Source organism: Kogia breviceps, chromosome 1 (assembly GCF_026419965.1).
Source record: "Kogia breviceps isolate mKogBre1 chromosome 1, mKogBre1 haplotype 1, whole genome shotgun sequence".
Taxonomy (NCBI): domain Eukaryota; kingdom Metazoa; phylum Chordata; class Mammalia; order Artiodactyla; family Physeteridae; genus Kogia; species Kogia breviceps.
In genome coordinates this window covers 88,793,779-88,814,702 of record NC_081310.1, presented here as the reverse complement: position 1 = coordinate 88,814,702, position 20,924 = coordinate 88,793,779, and the positions used below count along the sequence as shown (strand labels likewise).

The following is a 20,924-nucleotide window of genomic DNA, read 5'->3' as shown; positions in this document are numbered from 1 at the left end:
TCCTTTTATTTAGAGATTAAAAAACTGAAGGACAAGGAATTTAAGTGTCATGATGGCAATTACAAAGTTATGAAATGTGAAGTAGTCACATACTCTAGCAGCATATGAGGACTGATTGATTGATCCCCAATTCATATATGACTTTTACCTTCTGGTATGTTTCTGAACTTTATATCCATGTGCTTTTCTGATATATATCTTTACGCTGCACTCCTGCATCTTATTTAAAGTGACAGTATTTGTGAATATGATTCAAGTTAAGAGTTGAGTATTATCTTAGGTTGTTTGCCTGAGAAACAGAGTACAGGATTTGCCTGTGGGAGGCTTGTTAGAGGATGCTCTTGGAAACACTTGAAAGGATAGAGGGAAGCAGCTTGGGCAGAGGAAGAAGTTGAACGGTGGTGCAATTGTAATGGGGATGAAGCCAATCCCTCTGTTACTTTAGAGTTGGGATGGCTTCTAGTGGTCTCTAACTGAGGCAGGAGGGCTGGAACTTTGAACCTGTCCATACGAGAGTGTAACCTAGGGCAAGGCAGCTTCCTTCAGCACTGAGCAATCCCAGGAGACAAACTCAGCTGTCAGCAGCCAATACTCCTGGAGGAATAAATACTTTCCTTGTGGGATTTGGGAATCTGCGTGGTGTTTTCCAGCCTCCAGTTCTGTTATTGTGATATTGTGATTCTGGCGCCCAGGAAAATGTCCCTGAGTAGTTTTTTTTTGTCCAGGCTGGCACATAATTTAAAGAACTAAGCAGAGTGTCTTATGTTTTGTTTTGCATTCAGCTACACTGAGAGTAAAATAATAGAACTAGGAAAAGAACTTCTTAAGGAAGAGCCAGATAGCAAGACTCAGTAAGGATGCCTGCATATAGTGGAGCTGTACAAACAACCCCAAACTGGTACATCTTTAAGCAAGACATATGCTCTATATTTACCTCCTGTTGATCCACGTGGTTTTTATCCTGTTGGTCACTGAGCTGTACTTCATGTTGCCACGAGGGGGCAGTGTTTTATAATCTTTAAGAGCTTTGGCTCAGGCTTCACAAGGCTGAAGTTCAAACCCTATTACTGCTACTCATTAGTTGTATGATTTGGGGCCAGTCACGAAACACATCTAAGCCTCTATTTTCTCATCTATAAAATGGGAGTAATAATCATACTTACTTTGCACAGTTAGGATTATTAATTTAAACAATACTTGTATGTACCCAGGTCAGTGAGTGGCTCAGAGATAGCCCATCACCCAGGCCAGGAGTTTCTATGAAAACCTTGTCCTTCTCATATGTATGACAATCCTTAGCCAGGATAATATGTTATGTTTCAAGAAAAGACAAAGGAAGGAAGATGTAGTAAGTTGGATGATGGACTAAGATCAATTGTGAGAATGGAGATAAGCTTAAAAAGAGCTACTTTTAACCAACAATATGTAGGGGAAAAAAGCTGCAGCTGATATTTGGACACTATAGTTTCATTGAGGTTGGGGCTTGGTGGAGGGACATCATTGCCTTTTTGGAAGCATATGTTTGGAGACATAATTAGGAAAACCAGTTTGAAGCTGTAGGTCATTTCCTTGACATTATGAAACAATAAACATCGGGCCCAACTGACTCATGCGACTCCTAGTACCTGGTATATCTTCATCCCATGATTCTAAGGCATGTACAATGGCCACATGGCCAGGAAGATGTAGGATCCAGGTGTCAGAGACACAACTTTTATGTCCCACATATACACATATCATTCCATTTGCCAGAGCCAATTCAATCACCCCAGAACCTCAGCTATTCCTGCTAATGTCAAAATAACCCTATGCTTTTTCTATCCCTCCTCTTCCTCTTCCTGCCTACTTGATGTCCCAATTAGGGTCACTCTCCTGGCTTATCACCAGTTGCATTAACTTTTTCTATCATTTTGTAATTTTCCATCATCCACTGTGGTAAATGAGAAGTAGGAAAGGAACAAGAGTAACTTGGAACATTTCCAATTATGCAGAAAACCTCAGGGATCAAAGGACCACTTAGCACTGAAGAAATGTACCCAACTGTGCTACATGTCACTATTAAATTCAAAAACAGACTCTTGAGAATGAAGAGAAAGCCTGCAGTTGCTTTTCATAACACACAAGTGGTTTGACAGGTTATTACCATTAAAAATTCATTAATAAATGATTAATATAAATGTTAGAATATAAATACCAAAATCACCATCCTGATCCACCTGTTTTTGTCTTCAGGTGCCCTTCTGCAGTTCAGCACGAGGACGGTTCCTTCAGACAGGCTTCCCATGGATATTGAAAGGTTAACTTACTATCAGGTATAGTGATCATTTTCATTTCTTTAAATCACAACCTCACCTGACTATCTTTATCCTTACCATCACCCCTGAATCAGCCTTTTCCCTAATATTGTCAGTATTTATGCAATTGACTAGATGTAGGGGTCAAGGAAGAGGGAAGAATTGGAGATGACTATGAGGTTTGGAGCCTAGGTCACTGGGAGGATTGTGGTTCCATTAACAGTAAAAGCAGAATCAGAAAGAGAAGGTACTTAGGGGCCCAAGATAATCACTGATTTAGGATATGTTGAGTGTGAGTTTTTCATTATACATTTGGATAGAAATGACTTTTAGGGTAGCAGGTTTGTGGGGGATCTCGGTTCTTTGGGTTTGGAATTATTTTTTACACAAGTACATGAGAATCCCATATTTAAATAAATGTGCACTGAAGTTTTACTAGATTCCAGACCCAGTGTTGATTTTTTTCTCTTGTTTTTAAACAAGACAGATTCAGTTTCTATCCCTACAGAGTTTATATCTCAGGGAAGAAGACAGATATTAGGCCTTAAACAATATGATGAGAGTGATAATACTGATGATATTAATAATAATGCACAGCGTTTGCCAAGTGCTTTCTGTCTTTCAATTACTTTGCTTAGTGCCTTAAGTACTTGAACTTTTTAAATTTTCACAGCACCTGCATGGATTAGGCACTGTCGGTCTCCAGTGGGCTAAGAGACTTTCCCAAGCTCACACAGGTGGTGGAGCGGGAATTCCAACTTTGTGCAGAGACAGAACCCAGGCACTTCTTCGCACAATGTCGATATATGGGAAGTCCTGGGTTTTATGGGGATGGACATTTGGAGTACTTAACCCAAATTTAGGCTGGGAGGACTTGAAAATCACTTTGGAGAAAGTGAAATATAAAGAGAGATCTGGAGGTGAATAGGAATTAACCAAATGAAGGATGAGGGTGAAATGGAGGGCAGGTACGGTCAGGGTAGCCTGAGCTTAGTCTATTGGAGCAGAGGGTTGTGGGGAAAGGCCTGGCCACAGAGCATTATGGATAAGATGACCAGGAAGAGAACAGAAAGATGACCACACACCACGAACAAAGGGCCCGTGTTCACAAGGGAGGAAGAGGAGGAGACACTGAGAATGTAGGGAAGAATATGATTTAGAAGCTGGAAGAGCATTAGGATCGACTCTCAGGCTTTTATTATTGCCTCGCTTGTGCTACATTTATACCTACTGTCTGTTTCAGGTCATTGTAACTCAACGTAAACAGGGGAAACCAGACTAAAATTATGGAATGAGGGGTAAATGGAGGAAATGAATAATTACCTAATGATCTTGAAACACCCTCTGTCTGGCCTTCCAGAACTGTGCCAGCCGTTGTTTCTTGTCCATCCTGCTCTGGCCTTTCTTTGTAAGTCTCCCTTGCTGACTCTTCCTCTTCTGCCCAACCACTTCCTGTCTGAGCTCTCTGTGGCTCCAAGGCCCACACTGTCTACACTCAGCATATCCTGATGATCTCATCCTGTTCTACAGCATCTGATACTGTCCATTTTATTATCTGGAGTTCTGACCTTTCATCTAAGCTCCAGGGTCATATATTCAATTAAATCTCCATTTACATCTCACAGGAACCTCAAACTCAACACTTCTAGCACTCAAGCCACGTCTCTTCACCTGTCCTGATGTACTCCTCCTCCAGTGCTCTTATTCTCTGTAATGACCCCATCATTCACCCCATCATTCACCTATGTTCTTGAGCCAGAAATCCGTGAGTGATGAATGACTCCTATGTCTTCTGAATGGGTTTCCAGAAGACATGTCATATTCGTGGTTGCCCAACATCTTTTAAATAATTCACATGTAACAATTCCCACCTCCCAACTCAGAAGTCAGACTCTCAAGATCTCTTGCAGCCCAGTTGGATACGTGTGGCATAGGTGTGCCCTGTCACCTGCTTCCAATTGAGGCTTGATTTGGAAGTCCTCAGCAGGAGAACCAGGGTGCACATGGGGCTTCCCTCTTGCTGATACAGCTGTTTTCAAAGATGTGTGGGTTTTAGGTGAATGCAGCAATCGAAAGGTCAACTTCCTGGTATGGAAGTGGCATTAGTACTGCAGATTTCGTGAACAAGGTGAAGTCAGTTCTTGAGATCTTGTGTGCAGTGGTAGAAGCACTGAGCGTGCTCATTCAGAACAGTTTTGCTGCCTGGCTTGGAGTGTGTGAGTATGGGCCGGGTAAGGAGGTGTGTGAAGCACGCGGCATTTTTTGTTTGGGTGAGTTTAGACTTGATTTTGCTCCTTCAGTCTTCCCAATGATCTGAGAGGTTAATATCCTTTAATAAAGCCCCTTCAATTCATTAAATCATCACATTGTACAACAAATTGAATAAAAAGAACAACTAGCCATAGTCGATTGTGTTATTTGTGGTAAGAATCTTGAACAGTCTGAGGTTGTTGCTTCCTCTCTGGTAGAATGTTTATCTGTGTGTTGAGCTGTGTGAGAGCTGAGGGGAAGGATGTGGTGAGAAAGACCTAGAAAGGGTGGGTGTGGGTGAGTGCAGAGCCTGCCCCTCTAGGGTTTCTTTATTTGAACTGTCTGTACTCCTAAAAAAAGGCTTTCTGTATATTGGTGTGTCAAGTCTATAAATTATGTGCAGATATTCCAGAAGGCAGGGCAGAGTGATAGAAAGGAAATGGGCATTTAACAGAAAATAAATGAGTTTAAATTCTGTCTCCACCACTGACTAGCTGGGTACCCTTGAACAAGAGCCTTAACACCTTTCAGTTTCAGCTCCCTCATCGATGAGGTGTGCTTAATGTATTTACACGTAGTGTGTTGTGAGGTTACATGAGATAACCTGTGGAAGGCCCTACCACTTAAAGGCTAGTGATAAAGGTTAACTCTCTGTGCCAGAGGCAATCAGGGACCCCAGGGAATAGATGACTTGTTGACTCTTCATGGACAGTCCTTGAAATGGACTATTCCATTCTGCCGACCTGGGATTCTATTTTTTGTATTCCCACTTATTGAAATCTGATTCTTTCTGATAGGACCAACCCAGATGCCCTTTTTCCCAAATGGAAACTTCCCAAATTCTCTTAGCTGGAAGTAGTTAATTCTACTTATAAAATACTATTATATTTTAATGTAGGTTGTGTTTGAAATTTTGTGTAAAATTAATAGATCCTTAGGATAAGCAAGTGGGAAGATGCTGATACTTTAATCAGCATCTAGTAGAGCCCCTTATGTTTTAATTTAATCTTTTAACAATTTATTATTATTTATTAATTGAAGTATAGTGGATTTACAATGTTGTGTTAGTTTCAGGTGTACAGCACAGTGATTCAGAATATATATATATGTATATGTATACACACACACACACACACACACACACACACACACACACACACACACACATATATATTCTTTTTCAGATCCTTTTCCCTTATAGGTTATCGCAAACTATTGAGCAGAATTCCCTGTGCTGTACAATAGATCCTTTCTGGTTATCTATTGTATACATAGCAGTGTGTGTATGTTAATCCCAAACTCCTAAATTATCCCTCCCCACCTTTGCCCCTTGGTAACCACAAGTTTGTTCTATATGAGACCATTTTTCTTGTACATTGTGAGAGCCCCACATCTCACAAATACATGTGATTCCTTCCTTCCATTTCCCCAATACAGTCATTTCAAAATTTTTGGCCAAATCAATGTTTGGTATTTTATATTACTATGACTATGTAAGTAAAATTCACAGGTAAGCTATATACTGTATTGTGTTCCATCCTTATGCATCTTTAATTTTTTTCTGAAGTCAATGACATTTCTTTAATAGTTTGCTCAACTTTTTATGCCCTGATCCCTAGGTCTTTCTAAACTGCCAAAATTGTAAAAGTCCCCTCAGAGCAAACTCACTTACTTTATAAGAGCCACTCACCACCTGCAGCACAGGCAGACCCCTCCTTCCTGCCCCGCCGCCACTCTTTCTTTGGTCAGGAGTCCTCCTTGAGTTCCGTGTCCTCCCGTTCCATCTGGACAAGCTGCTCAGCTCTCCAGCTGTGCACGGGTCAAGGTTCAGGGACTTCTCTTCATCGTCGTCCTGGGGATGCCCTGAACAATTTTGTTCCTTCCTTACACTTATGTGTAATTAATTATCAGCTGGGTATAGAATACCAGGCTAAAAATTGTTTGCCTTCAAGTGGTAAAGCGATTGCACCCCCCTCCCACTCTCCATGTCTTCTAGCTTCTGGTGCTGCTGTCAAGAAGGCCATGCCATTATATACAATGGAATATTACTCAGCCATAAAAAGAAACGAAATTGAGTTATTTGTAGTGGGGTGGATGGACCTAGAGTCTGTCATACAGAATGAAGTAAGTCAGAAAGAGAAAAACAAATACCATACCCTAACACAGATATATGGAATCTAAAAAGAAAAAAATGGTCTTGAAGAACCTAGGGGCCAGACGGGAATAAAGACGCAGACCTACTAGAGAATGGGCTTGAGGATACAGGTAGGAGGAAGGGTAAGCTGGGACAAAGTGAGAGTGGCATGGATATATATTCATTAACAAATGTAGAATAGATAGCTAGTGGGAAGCAGCCGCACAGCACAGGGAGATCAGCTCAGTGCTTTGTGACCATCTAGAGGGGTGGGATAGGGAGGGTGGGAGGGAGACACAAAAGGAAGGGGACATGGTTGATTCACTTTATTATAAAGCAGAAACTAACACACCATTGTAAAGCAATTATACTCCAAAAAAGATGTTTAAAAAAAAAGGCCATGCCATTCTTATTTCTAATCCTTGAATGTGATCTGTTTTTTGTTTTGTTTTTTTTTCTGGAAGCTTTAAGACTTGCTCTCTCCTTGGTGTTTTGTGATTTTAAAATAATGTGCTTTTATATATGTTGTCCCCCCCATTCAGCAAGCTAGATATTAGTTCTTTGATAACTTCCTTTTCTTCATTTTCTTGGTTCATTCTTGCTTGGGCATTTATTATATAACCACCTTGAGCTGGTTAATATTCACCCAAGCACAAACCTCTACATTTCTTCTTTTCTCTCCCTTTTCTCCATCTCATTGTCTTCTAGGTATACACTAAAAAGGAACTCCTCAAATTTATAGTCTACCACTCTACTAAATTTAAATTATTTCTGCTATCACATTTTTTTTTTTTTTTTTTTTTTTTTTTTTTTTTTGTGGTACGCAGGCCTCTCACTGCTGTGGCCTCTCCCGTTGCGGAGCACAGGCTCCGGACGCGCAGGCTCAGCGGCCATGGCTCACGGGCCCAGCCGCTCCGCGGCATGTGGGATCTTCCCGGACCGGGGCACGAACCCGTGTCCCCTGCATCGGCAGGCGGATTCTCAACCACTGCGCCACCAGGGAAGGCCCCTGCTATCACATTTAAAAGACACATCTCTAAAAACTCTTCTGTTAATTTATTTTTTCACATTAGTTAGCATGATCTTTTTGTTTCATTGATACAATGCCTTCTATCTCTGATGACACTCTCTCTCTCTCTCTCTCTCTCTCTCTCTCTCTCTCTCTCTCTCTATATATATATATATATATATATATATATATATATGTAGTTTTCTTCCTCATCCTTTGTCTCTGTTTCTTTTAAGTTCCTTTCTCTGCATGTTTTGTTCTTTTTCACATTAAGGGTTTTTCTGAACATGATTCATGTTTGTTTACTCATATTTAAGAGTAAAAAGAGCACACAAACTTAAAAAGTTACCTTTTTTGTAAAAATGCTTAAGATTTGCTCTCTTAGCAAATTTCAAGTATACAATACAGTATTATTAGCTATAGTCACCATGCTGTACATTAGATGCTTAAATCTTATTTATTGTTAAATATTTGTTGAATTAAAAATAGTAGTTAGAAGAATTTTCCTCCAAGCATGCAAAAACAAGAGAATGATTGGCTGTCTGTGCGTGTGTGTGTACATGCATGTATGAGAGTGCATACATGTATGTGTATGTATATATGTGTGTGTGTGTTTGGGTAATAAAAGCCAAACCTAAAGGTTGAAAAGAATATTATTCAGCTGAATTGCCAACGCCAGAGACTGATGTTAATCTGCACACTCGAGTCCCTTGGTTATTGTAATTTCCTCTAATGCTGAATCCCACTGAATTTCCAAGCCAGTAGTGGCCATGGCATGAAGTAACTAGCTCACTCCTCAGAGGAGTCTAAAATTTGTCTTGCTGCCATAGAACCAGTAACACACATACTAACTGTGCTGACATTTCCTACTCCCTTCCTATCTCTCCTCTCTAGCTGAACTGTCTTGGTATGCACAACTGAGTGTCTGCCTCTGTTTCCATGCCATACATTTCATCCTCCTGAGAGTGAAATTCTGTAAACCTTAACTAGGTTGGCAAAGTTAAGGTTTTTTAGCATTCCTTTGCTTCATCTATTAAAATACCAACTGATTTACCATTGCAACAAAAAGAATAAAATATCTAGGAATAAACCTACCTAAGGAGACAAAAGACTTGTATGCAGAAAACTATAAGACACTGATGAAAGAAATTAAAGATGATACAAATAGGTGGAGAAATATACCATGTTCTTGGATTGGAAGAATCAACATTGTGAAAATGACTATACTACCCAAAGCAATCTACCGATTCAATGCAATCCCTATCAAATTACCACTGGCATTTTTTACAGAACTAGAACAAAAAATTTCACAATTTGTATGGAAACACAAAAGACCCCGAATAGCCAAAGCAATCTTGAGAACGAGAAATGGAGCTGGAGGAATTAGGCTCCCTGACTTCAGACTCTACTACAAGGCTACAGTAATCAAGACAGTATGGTACTGGCACAAAAACAGAAATATAGATCAATGGAACAGGATAGAGAGCCCAGAGATAAACCCACACACATATGGTCACCTTATCTTTGATAAAGGAGGGAAGGATATACAGTGGAGAAAAGACAGCCTCTTCAATAAGTGGTGCTGGGAAAACTGGACAGCTACATGTAAAAGTATGAAATTAGAACACTCCCTAACACCACACACAAAAATAAACTCAAAATGGGTTAAAGACCTAAATGTAAGGCCAGACACTGTCAAACTCTTAGAGGAAAACATAGGCAGAACACTATACGACATAACTCACAGCAAGATCCTTTTTGACCCATCTCCTAGAGAAATGGAAATAAAAACACAAATAAACAAATGGGACCTAATGAAACTTAAAAGCTTTTGCACAGCAAAGGATACCATAAACAAGACCAAAAGACAACCCTCAGAATGGGAGAAAATATTTGCAAATGAAGCAACTGACAAAGGATTAATTTCCAAAATTTATAAGCAACTCATGCAGCTCAATAACAAAAAAACAAACAACCCAATCCAAAAATGGGCAGAAGAACTAAATAGACATTTCTCCAAAGAAGATATACAGATTGCTAACAAACACATGAAAGAATGCTCAACCTCATTAATCATTAGAGAAATGCAAATCAAAACTACAATGAGATATCATCTCACACCGGTCAGATTGGCCATCATCAAAAACTCTAGAAACAATACATGCTGGAGAGGGTGTGGAGAAAAGGGAACCCTCTTGCACTGCTGGTGGGAATGTAAATTGATACAGCCGCTATGGAGAACAGTATGGAGGTTCCTTAAAAAACTACAAATAGAACTACCATACGACCCAGCAATCCCACTACTGGGAATATACCCTGAGAAAACTATAATTCAGAAAGACTCATGTACCAAAATGTTCATTGCAGCTCTATTTACAATAGCCAGGACATGGAAGCAACCTAAGTGTCCATCAACAGATGAATGGATAAAGAAGATGTGGCACATATATACAATGGAATATTACTCAGCCATAAAAAGAAATGAAACTGAGTTATTTATAATGAGGTGGATGGACCTGGAGTCTGTCATACAGAGTGAAGTAAGTCAGAAGGAGAAAAACAAATACCGTATGCTAACACATATATATGGACTCTAAGGGAAAAAAATGTCATGAAGAGGTTAGTGGTAGGATGGGAATAAAACACAGACTTACTCGAGCATGGACTTGAGGATATGGGGAGGGGGAGGGGTGGGCTGTGACGAAGTGGGGGAGTGGCAGGGACATATATACACTATCAAATGTAAATTAGATAGCTGGTGGGAAGCTGCTGCATAGCACAGGGAGATCACCTCTGTGCTGTGTGACCGCCTGGGGGGGTGGGATAGGGAGGGTGGGAGAGAGGGTGATGCAAGAGGGAGGAGATGTGGGAGCATGTGTGTATGTATAACTGATTTAGTTTGTTGTAGAGGGAAAACTAACACACTATTGTAAAACAATTATACTCCAATAAAGATGTTAAAAAAAAAAATAAAAAAATAAAATGTTACTAATACTTACATGCCTATTTCTAGATAGATTAGTAGCACCTTGGCTAGTAAAGAATTTTACCAATTGAAATGTATTTTAAAGTCTGATAAAGTTTTAAGTCCGATAAAAAAAAATAAATAAATAAAATAAAATACCAACTGCACAATATGAATTATGGAGCATTGCTCTGAACTGTGTTTATTGATAACAGTAATCTGTGTGTTGTATACTGGAGTCTCAACCAAGAACATTACTCCACATGAATTGATTATAAGAAAAGGGGCAGGAAAATGTTCTGAATTATGGCCATTCCTTCCATGTGTCCACTGCCCTCTGATCTCTGGAATGGGCTCTCCTGATTTCCCTAAAGTTCCTCTTTATGCATTACCTTAACACCAGCTCCATGCATCCACATAACAGCAACCTAAAACCTGTGACAGAAAACAGTGAACACCCACAGGTGTTTCTGGACCTCACTCCAGATCCTCTTTGCTTTTTCCTGACTTACTCCTACTTTGGTGAAGTTATTCAGATGGTCTCATATCCAGACTTCAACTATCCCTTCCATCACTCTAGTTTGCATGAAAGTAATTGGCTTTCTTCTCTTTAGAAGACCACGGATTATCTACGAACATTAGCTGTTTTAGGACCTATTTGCAGTCATGATCTCACTCTACTTGCAGATCAGCTGGTGAGTAACCACTATAAGGTCTGCTGGCTGGTGCCATTTATTTGACATCTCAGGGCGTACGGTACTCCAGAAGGCATCCACTGTCCTTCACAGAAGTAACACTGTAGACCAAAAGGTTTATCAGGCCCCTCTTATTCCAAAGGTTCAGTGTTCTTCCAGAATTTGCAAGGTTTCGAAGCTGTCATGATATAAGCCCACTAGCCACTTGTGTTTACCCATGACTAATGCAGAAAGCATGATGAGTAAGCATGAAGTTAATTAGTGAAGTTAAGTAGCTAGTCATAGTCAAGAGGGCCACTAATGTCACATTTCTTTCTATATATCTGAGGAAGGATTCACATATTTGTAATGACCTTCTACTTCTGTCAAGCTCCAGGTGTGTCAGTCATTAACTGGGTGAATGTTTTAGGTACTATTTAAACCAACAGCTATTTTATAGAAAACTCATCCCCTTCCAGGAGTTTCAGTCAAAAACAGTAGAGATAGACGGTTCTTCCAAGATCTCCTCTTGCCATTGCTACTCTGAGAACAGGAAGCAAGGGATAAGTGGCCAGATGGCTTACCTTACTTCTTGTATATTTGAGAGTCATTCAAGGGAATATAGTTTTCTAATGACCCTGATGTAAGTCTGCTGGATAACAAAGTTCTAATGTTGGAACTCTTTTCATCTACTGACATTTATAATAAAAAAAGTTTTGAGTGTAACTTTGCCATAATTTTTCATTTTGATTAAGATATTTAAAGGAAATAAACCGTTTATTTTCTCTGACTAATGAAACTGAAAGCCAAGAACATTGGTGGGAGGAGTCTCAATACTGTTTCCTAACTTCTCTTTCTCCGGGAAAGCACTGTATGAGGTAGCCAGCACTAAATCAAGTGTTTGTCTAGCTAGTGCCCTTTTTCCTTGTTGTCTTTCAAAATACTTCTTTTTCCTCTGCCCTTCAGGAGATTATAAAATTCTGCAGTTCAGTCTCTGAGAGCTTTACTGATTTATCGTCCTACTTAAGCAAAATAAGCAGTGATTCTTGCATTTTGAAAGAAAACCTCAAGATCTAGACTACTGTGGAGGACATTTTCACTGAGGTAAGACTGGTAGGAATTTCTGTAGAGAGCTGTGGGTACCTGGTTGGTAGCATCAAGATGAGAATGGGAGCTTTAGTCATGAAGAATTTGGGGGGAAAGGTTTTATATCAACTATATTCAGAAAAGTGAAAACAGCAGTAGCTTGATTCTAATCCTTTACTGCCTAGGCAAATAATAGACATTTTATTCCACTACAACTGAAGCCTGAACAAAGGGAGATGCATTTTGACTATAGAAAATATTAAAATGTATTCCCCAGGCAACTATCGGCATGAGCTATATTTAGAGAAAAGGTTTGGTTTCCTTCCCTGTAAGATGCACAGGAAACTTGGTGGCTGTGGTGGGGGCCTGGGTGAAAGTCAAGATAGGGGCATGATAAAAGTATCATAAAATAATACTGAGTAAAAAAATACATCTGTATATAAAAGTGTACTGTATGGCATTGTCCTAATTTTAGAAAACACACACACACACAGAGGAGAGCAGACAAGTTTCAGTTCCACAAGTACAGTTGTACAAAACATGGCTTCTTTACCTCTCTTAAGACAGTTTACTTTTTCTTTTAGACTCCATTTTACACCAGCTGCCAGTGTTGTTATTTCAGTTTCTTTTAGGATTACTTTCTGCCTTCCTGAAAATTAATACTTTTTATTTCTGGTGACAAGGCATAGGAGAGAGGCAGAGAGAGGCAATTACAAATAGATTTCTATTGTCTACGTTTAGAATTGTTTAAAAACTTTCTGTATGGCCTGATACAGTATTATTTTATATGTGCTTGACTAGAATATAAGATTTTTAATATTAATTTCAGAATCTTATGTATGTTAGATAAATGCTGTTAATTACACTTATTATATTTACTTTTAATAGGCAAATACACAATTAAAACTGTTGTATTTCCCTAGGAGTTGGACGTTTTTTCATTGTGTTGTGCTCTGATGATACTTTTTATCTTCAGATCTATTTAAAACCACAGTAATATAGATAAACTGGTTTTCTTTTACTTACTCTTTGCATGATAAATATTTTTCTTTTATTTTTCCACTTTTAAGTGATCTTTTGTTAACAATACATTGGCAGATTTCTTAAATCCAAGTTGAGCAATTTGTCACTTAAGCTTAACCGGTTAGACAGTGTATCCTGATAATTAACATATATTGTCTTGTATCTTCTTTCTTCATTTCAATTTATGATACTTCTATATTCTCCCTTTATGATTTGTTTTTGTTTTTTACTTATACCCGTATCTGACTTACCATTTAAGAAAATACATTAGTGAACTGTCATATTCTTTGTCCTCCCTCTCTCCCTCCACCATGTTGATATACTTCCTGCTTCTCTTCTCTTCAGTCAGGGCTTTATTTATTTTTAAGGCATAGACACACCTAATCAAGTTAAGTTTTCACTCTTACTTACCTTTCAGCTTACAGTTTTTCTTGATGTTATATATTAATTTTTACTGACTATTACTTCCAATAGACGATGCCATGTGGGTCTTTGTCTGCCAAAACTACCAATGCCTCGAATACAATAGTGTTTGAGGCCCTCATATTTAAGTATCATTTGGGCTAGATTAAAAATTCTACTCTAAAAATTATTTTTCCCTCTAGATAGATGGAGAGTACCTCTTCTCTTACCCCTGGGGATAGATATGTTGTGAAATTCACAATCCGGGAACTTCAGAAAGGCTATTTAAAGAATCTAATTTATTATCCGGGGAGAGGGAGATAAGGTCTGCATTTTATATTTTTTTCTTCCAGTTTAATTGAGACATAATTTACATATGGCACTGTATGAATTTAAGGTGTGCAGCATAGTGATTTGATTTATATCCATCATGAAGTGATAAGCATAATAAGTTTAGTGAACATCCACCATCTTATATAGATACAAAATTAAAGAAGTACAAAAACTTTTTCTTTTTCTTATGAAGAGAACTCTTAGGATATACTCTCATAATAACTTTCAGACATAACATACAGCAGTGGTAATTATATTTATCATGTTGTACATTACATCGCTAGTACCTATTTATATCTTAAAACTGAAAGTTTTCACCTTTTTCCTGACGTCATCCAATTCCCTTTTTCCTCACAGGTTACCACAAATCTAATTTCTTTTCTATGAGTTTGTTTGTTTGTTTGTTTGTTTTTGCAGTATAACTGACCTACAACATTGTGGTAGTGCCTGTTATACAACATAGTGACTCATTATTTCTTTCTTTTCTTTTTTTTCTTACATCTTTATTGGAGTATAATTCCTTTACAATGGTGTGTTAGTTGCTGCTTTATAACAAAGTGAATCAGTTATACATATACATATGTTCCCATATCTCCTCCCTCTTGCGTCTCCCTCCCTCCCACCCTCCTTATCCCACCCCTCTAGGTGGTCACAAACCACTGAGCTGATCTCCCTGTGCTATGTGGCTACTTCCCACTAGCTATCTATTTTACATTTGGTAGTGTATATATGTCCATGCCACTCTTTCACTTTGTCACAGCTCACCCTTCCCCCTCCCCACAGCCTCAAGTCCATTCTCTAGTAGGTCTGTGTCTTTATTCCTGTCTTACCCCTATGTTCTTCATGACCTTTTTTTTTTTGTAGAATTTTGATGATGGCCATTCATTTCTCTAATGATTAATGATGTTGAGCATTCTTTCATGTTTTTGTTAGCAATCTGTATATCTTCTTTGGAGAAAAGTCTATTTAGGTCTTCTGCCCATTTTTGGATTAGGTTGTTTGTTTTTTTTGGTATCGAGCTGCATGAGCTTCTTGTAACTTTTGGAGATTAATCCTTTGTCAGTTGCTTCATCTGCAAATATTTTCTCCCATTCTGACGGTTGTCTTTTCGTCTTGTTTATGGTTTCCTTTGCTGTGCAAAAGCTTTTAAGTTTCATTAGGTCCCATTTGTTTATTTTTGTTTTTATATCCATTGTTCTAGGAGGTGGGTCAAAAGGATCTTGCTGTGATCTATTTCATAGAGTGTTCTGCCTATGTTTTCCTCTAAGAGTTTGATAGTGTCTGGCCTTACATTTAGGTCTGTAATCCATTTTGAGTTTATTTTTGTGTATGGTGTTCGGTAGTGTTCTAATTTCATTCTTTTACAGGTAGCTGTCCAGTTTTCCCACCACTACTTATTGAGGAAGCTCTCTTTTCTCCATTGTATATTCTTGCACCTTTATCAAAAATAAGGTGACCATATGTGCATGGGTTTATCTCTGGGCTTTCAATCCAGTTCCATTTACCTGTATTTCTGTTTTTATGCCAGTACCATAGTGTCTTGATTACTGTGGGTTTGTAGTATAGTCTGAAGTCCTGGAGCCTGATTCCTCCAACTCCGTTTTTCTTTCTCAAGATTGCTTTGACTATTCAAGGTCTTTTGTGTTTCCATAGAAATTGTGAAATTTTTTGTTCTAGTTCTGTGAAAAATGCCATTGGTAGTTTGATATGGATTGCATTGAATCTGTAGGTTGCTTTGGATAGTATAGTCATTTTCACAATGTTTATTCTTCCAATCCAAGAGCATGGTATATCTCTCCATCTGTTTGTATCATCTTTAATTTCTTTCATTAGTGTCTTATAGTTTTCTGCATACAGGTCTTTTGTCTCCTTAGGTAAGTTTATTCTTAGGTATTTTATTCTTTTTGTTGCAGTGGTAAATGGGAGTGTTTCCTTAATTTCTCTTTCAGATTTTTCATCATTAGTGTATAAGAATGCCAGAGATTTCTGTGTATTAATTTTGTATCCTGCTACTTTACTAAATTCGTTTTTTAGCTCTAGTAGTTTTCTGGTAGCATCTTTAGGATTCTCTATATATAGTATCATGTCATCTACAAACAGTGACAGCTTTACTTCTTCTTTTCCAATTTGGATTCTTTTTATTTCTTTTTCTTCTCTGATTGCTGTGGCTAAAACTTCAAGAACTATGTTGAATAATACTGGTGAGAGTGGGCAACCTTGTCTTGTTCCTGATCTTAGTGGAAATGTTTTCAGTTTTTCACCATTGAGAATGATGTTGGCTGTGAGGTTGTCATATATGACCTTTATTATGTTGACGTAAGTTCCCTCTGTGCCTACTTTCTGGAGGGTTTTTATCATAAATGGGTGTTGAATTTTGTCAAAAGCTTTTTCTGCATCTATTGAGATGATCATATAATTTTTATTCCTCAGTTTGTTAATATGGTGTATCACATTGATTGACTTGCATATATTGAAGAATTCTTGCATTCCTGGGATAAACCAGGATCATGATCATGGTGTATGATCTTTTTAATGTGCTGTTGGATTTTGTTTGCTAGTGTTTTGTTGAAGATTTTTGCATCTATGTTCATCAGTGTTATTGGCCTGTAGTTTTCTTTCTTTGTGACATCTTTGTCTGGTTTTGGTATCTGGGTGATGGTGGTCTCATAGAATGATTTTGGGAGTGTTCCTCCCTCTGTTATATTTTGGAAGAGTTTGCGAAGGATAGGTGTTAGCTTTTGTGTAAATGTTTGATAGAATTTGCCTGTGAAGCCATCTGGTCTTGAGCATTTGTTTGTTGGAAGATTTTTAATCAAAGTCTCAATTTCATTGCTTCTGATTGCTCTCTTTATATTTTCTACTTCTTCCTGGTTCAGTCTCAGAAGGTTGTGCTTTTCTAAGAATTTGTCCATGTCCCAGGTTGTCCTTTTTATTGGCATACAGTTGCTTGTAGTAATCTCTCATGATCCTTTGTATTTCTGCAGTGTCAGTTGTTACTTCTCCTTTTTCATTTCTAATTCGATTGATTTGAATCTTCTCCCCTTTTTTTTTTTTTTGATGAGTCTGGGTAATGGTTTATCAATTTTGCTTATCTTCTCAAAGAACAAGCTTTTAGTATTATTGATTTTTGCTATTGTTCCTTCATTTCTATTTCATTTATTTCTGCTCTGATCTTTATGATTTCTTTCCTTCTGCTAACCTTGGGTTTTTTTGTTCTTCTTTCTCTAATTGCTGTAGGTTTAAGGTTAGATTGTTTATTTGAGATGTTTCTTGTTTCTTGAGGTAATATTGTATTGCTATAAACTTCCCTCTTAGAACTGCTTTTGCTGCATCCCATAGGTTTTGGTTCATAGTGTTTTCATTGTCATTTATTTCTAGGTATTTTTGATTTCCTCTTTGATTTCTTCAGTGATCTCTTGGTTATTAAGTAATGTATTGTTTAGCCTCCATGTGTTTGTATTTTTTACAGATTTTTTTCCTGTAATTGATATCTTGTCTCATAGCATTGTGGTCAGAAAAGGTACTTGATATGACTTCAATTTTCTTAAATTTATCAAGGCTTGATTTGTGACCCAAGATATCATCTATCTTGGAGAATGTTCCATGAGCACTTGAGAAGAAAGTGTATTCTGTTGTTTTTGGATGGGATGTCCTATAAATATCAATTAAGTCCATCTTGTTTAATGTATCATTTAAAGCTTGTGATAACTTATTTATTTTCATTTTACATGATCTGCCCATTGGTGCAAGTGGTGTTAAAGTCCCCTACTATGTTTGTGTTACTGTCGATTTCCCCTTTTTTGGCTGTTCGCATTTGCCTTATGTATTGAGGTGCTCCTATGTTGGGTGCCTAAATTTTAACAATTGTTATATATTCTTCTTGGATTGAACCCTTGATCATTATGTAGTGTCCTTCTTTGTCACTTGTAATAGTCATTATTTTAAAGTCTATTTTGTCTGAAATGAGAATTGCTACTCCAGCTTTCTTTTGATCTCCATTTGCATGCAATATCTTTTTCTATCCCCTCACTTTCAGTCTGTATGTGTCCCTAGTTGGTCTCTTGTAGACAGCAGATATACAGTCTTGCCATTATATCCATTCAGCCAGTCTATGTCTTTTGATTGGAGCATTTAATCCATTTACATTTAAGGTAATTTTTGATATGTATGTTCCTATTACCATTTTCTTAATTGTTTTGGGTTTGTTATTGTAGGTCTTTTCCTCCTCTTGTGTTTCCTGCCTAGAGAATTCCCTTTAGCATTTGTTGTAAAGCTTGTTTGGTTTTGCTATATTCTCTTAGGTTTTGCTTGTCTGTAAAATTTTTAATTTCTCCATCGAATCTGAATGAGATCCTTGCTGGGTAAAATAATCTTGGTTCTAGGTTTTTCCCTTTCATCACTTTAAATATATCCTGCCACACCCTCCTGGCTTGCAGAGTTTCTGCTGAAAGATCAGCTGTTCACCTTATGGGGATTCCCTTGTATGTTATTTGTTGTTTTTCCCTTGCTGTGTTTAATATTTTTTCTTTGTATTTAGTGTTTGATAGTTTGATTAATATGTGTCTTGACATGTTTCTCCTCAGATTTATCCTGTATGGGACTCTGCACTTCCTGGACTTGAATGACTATTTCCTTTCCCATATTTGGGAAGTTTTCAACTATAATCTCTTCAAATATTTTCTCAGTCCCTTTCTTTTTCTCTTCTTCTTCTGGGACCCCTATAATTCGAATGTTGGTGTGTTTAATGTTATCCCAGAGGTCTCTGAGACTGTCCTCAATTCTTTTCATTCTTTTTTCTTTATTCTGCTCTTTTGTAGTTATTTCCACGATTTTATCTTCCGGGTCATGTATCCATTTTTCTGCCTCAGTTATGGTGCTATTGATTCCTTCTAGAGAATTTTCAATTTCATTTATTGTGTTGTTTATCATTGTTTGTTTGCTCTTTAGTTCTTCAGGGTCCTTGTTAAACGTTTCTTGTATTTTCTCTATTCTATTTCCAAGATTTTAGATCATCTTTACTATCATTATTCTGAATTCTTTTTCAGGTGGACTGCCTATTTCCTCTTCATTTTTTTGGCCTGTGGGGTTTTACCTTACTCCTTCATCTGGTGTGTGTTTCTCTGTCTTCTCATTTTGCTTAACCGTACTGTGTTTGGGGTCTCCTTTTCACAGGCTGCAGGTTTGTAGTTCCCATTGTTTTTGGTGTCTGCCTCCAGTGGCTGAGGTTGGTTCAGTGGGTTGTGTAGGCTTCCTGGTGTAGGGGACTAGTGCCTGTGTTCTGGTGGGTGAGGCTGGATCTTGTCTTTCTGGTGGGCAGGTCCCTGTCCGGTGGTGTGTTTGAGGGTGTCTGTGACCCTATTATGATTTTTGGCAGCCTCTCTGCTATGTGGGTTTGTTATGTGGGTGGGTTTGTGATCCTGTCTTGCTAGTTGTTTGGCATAGGGTGTCCAGCACTGTAGCTTGCTGGTCATTGAGTGGAGCTGGGTCTTAGTGTTGAGATGGAGAGATCTGGGACAACTTTTGCCATTTGATATTATGTGGAGCTGGGAGGTTTCTGGTGGACCAATATCTTAAACTCAGCTCTCCCACCTCAGAGGCACAGGCCTGACACCTGGCTTGAGCACCAAGACCCTGTCAGCCACACAGGTCAGGAGAAAAGGGAGAATAAAAGAAAGAAAGAAAATAAATAAAGTTATTAAAATAAAAAATAATTATTAAAAATAAATAATTAAAAAGTAATAAAAAAAGAAACAAGGAAAAAAAAAGAAAGAAAGAAGGAAGAGAGCAACCAAACCAGAAAATAAATCCACCAATGATAACAAGCACTAGAAAGTATACTAAAAAAAAAAAAAAAGGACAGACAGAAACCTAGAACAAATGGTAAAAGTAAAGCTATACAGACAAAATGACAAAATCTCACACGGAAGCATACACATACACACTAACAAAAAGAGAAAAAGGAAAAAATATATATATATTGCTGCTCCCAAAGTCCACCACCTCAATTTTGGGATCATTCATTTTCAGATATTCCAGAGATGCATGGTACATCAAGTTGTTTGTGGAGGTTTAATCCCCTCTCCCTGAGGCTGCTGGGAGAAATTTCCTTTTCTCTTCTTTGTTTTCACAGCTCCTGGTGTTCAGATTTGGATTTGGCCCTGCCTCTGCCTGTAGGTTGCCTAAGGGCATCTGTTCTTTTCTCAGACACGCTGGGGTTAAAGTAGCAGCTGATTAGTGGGCTCTGGCTCACTCAGGCAGGGGAGAGGGAGGGGTACGGAATGCGGGGTGAGCCTTCAGAGGCAGAGGCAAGCGTGATGTTGTAACAAGTCTGGGGTGCACCGTGTGTTCTCCCAGGGAAGTTGTGCCTAGATCGCGGGAACCTGGCAGTGGCGGGCTGCATAGGCTCCTGGGAGGGGAGGTGTGGATAGTGACCTGTGCTTGCACACAGCCTTCTTGGTGGCTGCAGCAGCAGCTTTAGCATCTCATGCCCATCTCTTGGTGTCGGTGCTGTAGCCGTGGCTTGCACTCCATCTCTGGAGCTCGTTTAGGTGGTGCTCTGAATCACCTCTCCTCGTGCACCCCAAAACAATGGTCTCTTCCCTCATAGGCAGCTCCAGACTTTTTTCCAGACTCCTTCCCAGCTAGCTGTGGCTCACTTCAGGCTGTGTTCATGCAGCCAACACCAGTCCTCTCCCGGCTTCCGATCGAAGCCCGAATCTCAGCTCCCAGCCCCCACCCGCCCCGGCGGGTGAGC

General features: G+C 38.6%; 1 protein-coding gene across 4 annotated transcripts in view; it reads left to right on the top strand.

Annotated features, from left to right (window-relative positions):
• The first annotated feature begins 11,271 nt into the window (after positions 1 to 11,271).
• The window catches only part of LOC131764037 (interferon-activable protein 203-like), a 45,584-nt gene continuing 35,931 nt past the window's right edge, over positions 11,272 to 20,924 (top strand). For 2 of the 4 annotated variants that reach the window (XM_067039281.1, XM_067039273.1), the window contains exon 1: positions 12,180 to 12,430. The gene's annotated coding sequence lies outside the window, so the exon portion shown is untranslated. Of the gene's footprint in view, positions 11,348 to 12,161; positions 12,431 to 20,924 lie in introns of those variants that run through there. The other 2 variants (XM_067039260.1, XM_067039265.1) reach the window with 2 other exon arrangements.